Raw genomic sequence first — 10,181 nt, 5'->3', positions numbered from 1 at the left:
AAAAAAAAAAAAAAGAATAGTTATGCTAACCAATTTGCTATTGTTCTTAAGGAAATGTATTAGAGGTTTGGGATTGATCAGTTCTGAACAATAGAGTGTATTCATTCTGAATATCTTACCGATGAGTTTTCTGTATGGATAACTGGCTGTTTTCTGGACAGTTTGGGGCCATAGCTAATGTTTATAACAAGTATATTCTACTTGATCTTTATAAGTATCAATTTTTTTAAATCCTTCTTTAGTAAAACTAGTATACATTTCTATTACCTTCCAAATGTATATGACAATTGTGAAATATCAGGTCTTAATATTTTATCATGATTCACTCAGAAAAGGGAAAACTATCTGCTAAAATATTTAAAAATAGAAAGAAATATCATTCTCGAGGCTTTTAAAATAACCTTGGCATTATTTGTCCCTCCTGACAAATTCTTTTTCTATATAACTTTTGCCTCCACCCAATTAGAGCTGCCACTCCCCAGTTTTAATATTTCACCTATATATGATCTGCATCCTGCTATTTTCTTCTTATGGTCTCTTCCCCCATATCAATTAACTTTCTATTGTCCTGATAAGACACCATAATCAAGGAAATTCATAGAAGAAAGGAGTTTACAGAGGATTATAATTTCAGAGGGTTAGACTTCATGACCATTACAGTGGAAACATGACAACATGGGTTCAGACATGGCACTAGAGAAGTAGCTAGAATCTTATGACCTTGTCTACAAGTAGGAGGCAGAAGGGGATGGAGAGGAAGAAGGAGAGGGAGAAGGAAAGGAAGAAGGAGAGGGAGAGGGACATGAACAGGGGGAGGGACAGGGAGAAAAGAAGAGTTAGGAATGGTGTGGGTATTTGAATCCTCAAATCCCACTCCCCACTGTGACACACTGACTTCCACAGGGCCATACCTCCTAATCCTTCCCAAAATATTCTACCAACTGGGGACCAAATATTCAAATATATGGTCCTATATGGGATATTCTTATTTAAATCCCTTTATTCTCTCGTGGTTTGTCTGGTAATTTTATGTTATATACCCCATTTGAAAATTTGGAGCTAGGAACAACAGATAAGAGAACATATGGCATTTATCTTTCTGTGTCTGGATTATGTTACTGATTATAATCTTTTCTAGGTCCATCCATTTACCTTAAATTTTGGTATTTCTTTTATTTGTATGGTTGTTATGCCTGCCCATGTGTTTGTATGACACTTATGTGCCTGTTGCTTGCAAATGTCAGAAAAAAGAAATCAAATCCCTCAAAACTGGAGTTAGAGAGATTTGTGAGTTACCATGTGGGTATTGGGAATCAAAACTAGGTCCTCTAGAAGAGCAATAAGTTCTCTTTTTATTATTAGGTATTTTCTTCATTTACATTTCAAATGCTATCCCAAAAGTCCCCCAGACCCCTCCCCTGCTCCCCTACCCACCCACTCCCACTTCTTGGCCCTGTACTGAGGCATATAAAGTTTGCAAGACCAAGGGGCCTTTCTTCCCAATGATGGCCGACTAGGCCATCTTCTGCTACATATGCAGCTAGAGACACGAGCTCCATGGGTACTGATTAGTTCATATTGTTGTTTTTCCTATAGGGTTGTAGACTCCTTTAGATCCTTGGGTACTTTCTCTAGCACCTCCATTGGGGCCCTGTGTTCCATCCAATAGCTGACTGTGAGCATCTACTTCTGTGTTGAGCAATAAGTTCTTATAACCACTGAGCAATCTCTTCAGCCCAGATTTAATTTTCTTTAGAGCTGAAGAGCAGCCCACAGTGTATATATAACATATTTTTATTATCCATTAATTTGTTGAAAGACATTTAGGTTGTTTCCGTTTTTATCTATTGTGAATATCATGGCAATGATCTTGGTTAATAAGTATCTGCCCTACTTATGAGACAGATTCTGAGTACGTCTACCATTGGCCTAAGTTTTGTTTTTGTTTGTTTGCTTGTTTGTTTAGTTGTTTTTGTTTTGTTTAACATTTGAACTTGAATATCTTTGGTCAAGGAATGCACTCTCTTGTTATGTTCAGGAGTATTTGAATCCTCTCCATTCATATTGTAAATACCAATGAAAATCGCAGAATTATGTAGACATTCCTCTTTAAGAGTTATTAGTATGCAATCAGCGTTTGGAGGTTGATTATGGGCTGGATATAGCTGTCTCTTGTAAGAATATGCAGGGGCCTAGCAAATACAGAAGTGAATACTCACAGTTAGCTATTGGATGGATCACAGGGCCCCCAATGGAGGAGCTAGAGAAAGTACCCAAGGAGGTAAAGGGATCTGCAACCCTACAGGTGGAACAACAATATGAACTACCCAGTACCCCCCGGAGCTCGTGTCTCTAGCTGCATATGTATCAGAAGATGGCCTAGTTGGCCATCAGTAGAAGGAGAGGCCCATTGGTCTTGCAAACTTTATATGCCTCAGTACAGGGGAACTGAACGCCAGGGCCAAGAAGTGGGAGTGGGTGGGTAGGGGAGTGGGGTGAGAGAGTATGAGGGACTTTGGGGATAGCACTGGAAATGTAAATGAAGAAAATACCTAATTAAAAAAAAGACACTCTACTAAACCTCAAGTAACTTAAAGGTAGAATGGAAGGTCTTCAGCACCACATCCAGAACTGAGACTCACATCATGTGTTTTTCTCGTGACGACGGGCTCGGTATCACAGTGCGATAGAACGTGTCATACACTGGACCTGTCACTTGTTCTCAAGTTCTAGTTGAATACAATCCATTTCTTTTCTTTTGTTTTAATGTTTTATGTATTCCTTCAGTTTCCAAACACATGCACAGGTCCTTGAAGCAGTGTCAGTTCTCCGGGTGACAGATACAACAACACGTTATAAATTATAATAAATTATATTACATGTTGCTACAAAAAAAGAGTTATTAGCAATATTTTGATTATGTTTTAGTAAAGAATAGCCACTAATGTTGCTCTCGGCTAATGTTCAGTCAAATATATCAATGTGGATCTATCAGCAGGGTGTGAAGAGTATTTATTCTAAGTACTAAGTTCATTTGAAGTTCAATGCCCATGGTGTATTAAATAATTTGAATTTCAATCCTTATTAATAAAATATCAATGTGAGGTCATGTATGTATATGCTTTGTGTACCATATCTCCCATTTTCTACTCATAATACTCATCTTATACACTGTATTTGTATGTGAGAGTCCTTCACCATTAGTTGACTCCTTGCTTAAGCTTGACTGCTACCTGTGCTAACAAATGACTTTTTGTTCAAGGATGACAAGAGATCAATTAAGGAGAAGGAAGAATGTTAATCCAAGGTAGAAAAGGCCTACCCTCATTGAAGAATGGTGAACAAGATTCTGGTCAATGAATTATAACCTCATTTTAAAAAACCATTCATCCATGTGATAATTAATTCTGATGGCATCTTACATAATCACCAGAGGCTTTCCCTACAAAGTACATGAAGGTAAATGAGCCTCTACTTCAAGCTTGACATCTGTCTTTGGCTCACCATTGAAGAACACATTATAATGAGAGTAGCAGACAGGATGCCTGATAACTCACATTTGGTGAGAAATCAAGTGAGATTATTAATGCCAATATGTAGTGAAATACATTATACCACAAAACATCATGTCTTCTAATCTTGAAAGAGATATTTAATATTTAGATGTGTAAATACTACATTTACTTTTCTATAGCTAGAAAAAATATTAAATTCTAATTTGAATATATTTATCAACTTCAGTAAACGTAAAAGGGAGGATTTGCTAAAAGCTTTGTTACTGAGAAAATGGCTGGAACAAGCACTTTGCTTTGTTGGGGTCCATGAATAAATTCTGAAAATAGATGGCTTCAATCTCAGAACATGAAATAAACCCTCAAGTAGGAGTCAGAAGTGTCCCGGGAAAATGCACAGAATATTCCTCTCTGTACTAACATAGAACAACTCTATTTTAGCTTTGGAATTTAGTTTTCATTCCTTAGAGTCTCACAGACTTATGGATGCCCCTGGAGAGCAAGGAGTTTTCTGTGATTATTTGTCATATGTCTATGTAAGCATATTTCTTCATTACTTTGGTCTTTGTTGTGATAAAATACTTGGACAATCAACTAGAGGAAAGAATGATTTATTTGACTCATAGTTTGAAGGTACAGACCATCTCACAAGGCAATTGTGCTGTCAGGAGCAGGAGACTGTTGGCCACATTGCATCACAGTCAAGAAGTAGAGACAAATGGATGCTGGTGCTTAGCTAGCCCTCTCTCTTTTTTTAATTTAGCCAACCTTTCTGTGAAATGGTGCCACACACATTTAGGGTTGATAATCTCACCTCAATTCATCCCATTTAAAACGAAACAAAACAAAACAAAATCCTCACAGGCATTACTAGAGACTTGTTTCTGTGATCACTTTAGATCCACTCAATCTGAAAAAAATCAGTATTAGTAAACAACCAGGAATAAAAGAGTTGGGGAACACTCCAAATACTCCAATATTAAAGACCTTTTTCTTGACTCCCTTAAACCAAAGTTCTCAGATGATTGAAACTCTCAGTTTTCATTTCTCGTTATCTGAATGGTATACTTTTTGACTAAAATATTGTGGTGAGCTGAGGAAGCCTTGAGTGAAGGTCTATGTGGTAGAGGATGTGTGAGGGAATGTGGGCTGTTGACATGAGCACAGTTATATCAAGAACCTCAGCGACTCAGATCTGTGGGGCTTAGTGAAGCCATCTTCCAAGGTGAGGCTCAGAGGATGGCAAAGCTTTCCCCTGGTCCAAATGTGAATGTTGGCAATATGGGCTCTCTAAGAGGCTGGCCAAATGTGCCCAAAACTAGTAAACCCAACTTCTTCCTCCAGGATATTTACAACAGAGAAGAGGATGCTTGTCTACAAAGACTTCTATTGAGACTCTCTCACTGATCACCCTGTGCTATAGAAAATAAACATGCTGAATTCCAGGTTATGCATAGCAGTGGAACAGAACAGTTCACCAGATCCCTGATTTTTCTGTATGTGTGTCTTTCTGTTCTTTCTTTATTCACTTACCACCTCATTCAGGTCTCAAGGAGCAAGGTATGCAGGACACAGCAGAAAATGCATTTGCCTTAGAGAATTCAAAGTGGGATCATATGGTTTTTCTGCTTATACTGAAGGGATGGATTTATTTTCAGACAGAACTATGGGGTCTGCATCTAGATGCCATTAAAATGGATGATGGCCCAGTTTTACGGTATTGCACTTCATAGCTGGTCACCATTCTACATGTGCCCTAGCATTTATCTTTAGTGAGCGCCTGCACAGCTGGATAGGCATTCTACATGTGCCCTAGCATTTATCTTTAGTGAGCGCCTGCACAGCTGGATAGGCATTTGGAGAAGTTCCTCTCCTTCTCCAAGTCTTAAATTTCTCAATATGTCCATCACCAGAAGGAAGCTAGAAGTTTATTTTTTATTAGTTTGTTAAAAGATGATTTCTTAGCAAGAGAAAGTATAATCACACTATATACATAAACACCTACTGTTAGCAATTGCCAACAAACATAAGATTATACCTGTTTTCTAAAAGGAATGTGTCAATTACCAAAATCAACTTGATAATTCATCCCCTCATCTTATCAAGGCAAATTCACTACATACCAACATTCGCCTACCTGTGCAAACTTGACAACTTGAGAGATTTATTCTCCTTGTCCTGAAGGCTCAATACTCATGAACAAAAGCTATGAGAAATTCCCAATACATTTCTCTGAGGGCTGTGCTTTTGCCTGGCATGCTAGAGGAGTGAGCAGATTGGATGAACAAATAAAAGAAGACAGAAGTATGTGCAAAAGTTCCAAGTACTTTTCTTTTTCTTGCATTTAAAAGAAAAATTCTTGACAACCTAGAATTTTCCCTAGCTCATTTATTATCTACCTTGTGCTTTCTTGTAACATTGTTATCTTTGCTTCTGTCTGTGTATCTTATGTTTGTAATGTGATGTCTTAATATTTAGTGTTGAGGTAGAATCTTCAAGGATAATTCCTAACCAACTTTACATGTTTTAATCCACAGTGCAGTGATTCATATGACTAACTCACAATATTAAATACAAATGGATTTATTATTAAAAATACTTCAACCAATGCCTTTATTAATACTAAAATTATTCATTTTAAGCTTAAAAGACTTATAACTGTACCTATAATGGCTATATTATAAACCTGATAATTTAAAATAAATCTAGGTTCATAAATATCACAGTGGAGTACAAGAAAAACCCTGTAATCCATATATGACATGTAAACTCAATGAAAATCCTGGTCATGTTGACCAGACTTTAGTGCCAATATCTCTGGTGCCAATAGTTCAACTGAATGTAATGGAAGTTATTAATCATTACGAAGTTAATCATTTCATTTTCATGTCAAATAATACTCCTATCAGTGATTTATATTCTTCTTTCTAAAACTTTCAAACAAAGGAAATGGCACATGAAGTCATGTGAAAACAAGATTTTGCTTAGTGTGTGTGTGGGGGGGGGATCTTTGAAGGGAGCAGATGATAATTATTCCTGATGATGTTACTGAAGAATTTCATTTGTTTCTACTCCTGGATTTGCAATATGACAGAGCCCGCAAAATTTTCCAGGCATTTAATATATTTTATATCATTAAATTGAAAATTAAAGCTATTTAATGATTTTACTTTATAAAAGTAAACAATTACATGGAAGCATTCTTCATTGTGCTTGAGTATCCTTGATGATGTCTGCATCTGTAATGTCAACTGCTCACAAGTTTGTAGGTTTTCCTCTGAATGCAGATTTTGGACATTATCTCTTCAGACATCAGCAATCCTATTAATGGCTTGCTCTGATCTCACCATCTTACCTCTAATGATAATTTTGGTTTCAATTTTTATTTTCTGTGTATGGGTGTGGGTTTACATGCACCTCTGTGCACCACTGAGGTGCACAGGGGGAGCTGGAGTCACAGACAGTTGCTAACAAGCCTGGTACTGAAAATAGATCCTGGGTTTTCCTGATAAAGCAGCCATGTTCCAAAAAGCTGGAACAACTGAGCATTGCTCCAGCTCCTTACCCTAATCAGCATAATTTCTTCTTTATTTGATAAACAGAGCTTACTGATCTGTATCTGACTGTCCAACATCTGGAATCTCAGCATCCCATACCTAACATACAACTTTTTTTTCTCTTCCTTCTTCCTTCCTTGAAAAAATTCAAACATTCATGAGAAAGACTTCACAGTAAATTTAGAAATTTAGAAATTATGTAAGTGAAAAACATGTTACATATACACAGTGTATATTTACTTGAGGGAAAATTTACTTTAAACTAATATTCAGTATATGAGACCATATTAATGGGGCAAAACAACAGTACCAAAAAGAACTGTTTGATTTTATAATATGACTTTATGAGTTGCCTTCACAGTTATTTCAATAAATTAACAATTAAAATGTCAGAATAATTTCTTATATATTATAAAGTATTAAAATACCAAACCTAATATTTCATTCTAATATGAAATTTTGTTATCTAGTAATATACACATATATACACACATATATTCATACATATACATGATATAACACATCTGCATGAAATACTTATATGTAAGATCTTAGATCTTACTTAAATCTATTTCTTTAAACAAAATAAAATTTTGTGTATATATTAATTTTATTTATCCATCTATCTACTGATAGCCATCTAGACTTGGTCCCATTTCTGTTGACTAGTGTTACAAAGACCATAAGATCAATAACCAGGAATGTATATTCTGGTTGGTATAGGAATGGTATAGCTGGATCAAATGGCTGTTTTATTTTTAATATTTTGAGGTAGCCCCATACTTTCTATGAATATAGAAATATCCTGAATACATGAAAGTGATATTGTAGGTAGAATAAGTCTTTGTTATTGTTTGGTCATATTATTTATTAACAGGTGTTCTATTTTTAAACATTTGTAATATTGAAAAAATTAAGTTGCTCCTTTTTTCTCCCAGCCTCTCCCTTTCATCTCCCCTCCGTAACTTCTTTTTCTTTTACTTTCATTTTATTTCTTCTCATTTTGTAAGTACATCAGAATAGCATTACTTTCATCTATGTGAATATTTTTTTCCTTTTGCTTTATGTCTCTGTGTGTGCCATGTGGGCGCTGGTGCCCATGGAGGCCAGAAGAGGATGCCAGATCTCCTGGATCTGGAAGTTACAGGCAGATGTGACCTGCCTGACCTGGCTTTTGGAGCTGTGATTAGCTTTCTCTATGCATTCTGCTCTGACTTAAACAGTTTGTGGCTGTTCATTGAAAAACCATTGAAAACAAAAACAGAGCAAGTTGCAGCTTACAGTCCTCTCCAGAAAAACAAATTTACCATCCCCTGATACCTGGAATCTCCACATATATTTCCAAATCAATGTTCATTTGTGCATCTTCTCTGCCTTGTAATCATTATTCATTTTCTGACTTAAATTCACTCTGAGCAGCAGTGTTGCTATCCAAATTATCTTATGTTGGGGCCGGCCAGCGGCTCACATGTCCGGGTTCGAGCCTGGAAGGCATCTTGGAATCTGGAAGAGAGGGAAACTAGGCGACGAAAGAAAGGTGGAATCAAGACAACTAGTCTGATCAAGGTACAAATTTTTAATGGCAGACACGCTTTATAAAAGAAGGGAGAAAGTCCATTCCCGCCAGTTCATCCCTGGAGCCTGGAACCAGGTGTAGGTGATGACATGCAGTATAGGGTGTAGTCTCCAGAATAGCTCCGGGGCCTCTCAGCAGGTAGCAGTATCTTGAAGAGGAACAGTGAGTGATCTAGGGAGGAAGGCTCCACCCTGGATAATCTCCTTAGTGGCAGCAAGGTCAAGTTCTGGCTGCTTCAGGCTTATGTATGGGAGGCTACAATCTTATCCCTGTTCCTGGTTTCATTGAAATAGATGATAGATAGATAGATAGATAGATAGATAGATAATGAGAGGCAGAGAGGCAGAGAGGCAGAGACAAAGAAACAAAAGGAGAGATCATATACTATAAGGCTTGTTAATTATACTATCTCCAAATACATCTATTCTATTACTTTCTTTTTGTTTTTTAATATTCTATCATTTTTCTCTAGGGGAGTCCCTGACAGTTTTTCACCTGACTTAGTGCAGTGCCTTTCTACAATGATGATCTTCTTTCAGCCTGTATCCTCTTCCAGACCATCCATATTTTCATATATATAATGTATATTTATATACATTTTATATATATACATATACATTATATATACATATAATTTATAAACTATGTATAATATATAATATATTAATATTATGTATATACTATATAATATATATTATATAATAAGTATATAATATTTATTATATACATTCAGCATATAAGATAGTATACAAATTTTTATACTCTTAAATACTATAGGCTATAAATCTTAATGTATTTTTCTATCTCTACATTTCAATTTTATTTTTAAAGTCTACATTGTAGACTTTAAATTATCAAAAAATTCTAGCTTCTTATGATTTTTAAAATACAATACTGCATAAATATTTTGTCTTCTGTACCACCTTATCATCATCACAAACTTGTAATATTCCATGCACATCCCACCTCTTCATGCAGTCTACTTAATGCTTCTAGGCAGGAGTGTTAAATGCTCTCCTTTACCTACATATCTACAATAATTTATCCAATTTTTATAAAAACACATACCATATATCATTGTACTTTTGTGGGGGCTATTATTCTCAAATTTAATACACATGTATGCACACATCACCATATCATCTATCTATCTATCCATCCATCTATCTATCTATCTATCCATCTAGCATTCACACATATACATACACAAACACATACACAAAAACATACACATATGCATACACATACATATACATATATCTCAAGAGAGGAGAGAAAAGAGACACAGAGATGGCTAGAGATGATATCCTATATACCAGGTATTGCATCATGAACTAGAATAGGTCAGTGAGGGAATTTTTCAGTCTTCTATTCAGTGAGATAAGCAGCAAGTATACACATTATAAATAACTTAATAAAGATTGCAATTGACCTAGACAGGAGAAAAGAGAGCTAAGTAAAAAAAGTCCTAAGTTCTTTGGGGGGTGATTGACTAGAAAGGGTGGGGTTACTTTCACTTGGAGATAATTTGAGAAA

Source organism: Mus caroli, chromosome 18 (genome assembly GCF_900094665.2).
Source record: "Mus caroli chromosome 18, CAROLI_EIJ_v1.1, whole genome shotgun sequence".
Taxonomy (NCBI): Eukaryota; Metazoa; Chordata; class Mammalia; order Rodentia; family Muridae; genus Mus; species Mus caroli.
The sequence above is the reverse complement of the archived record's forward strand: the minus strand, read 5'-3'. Positions refer to the sequence as shown.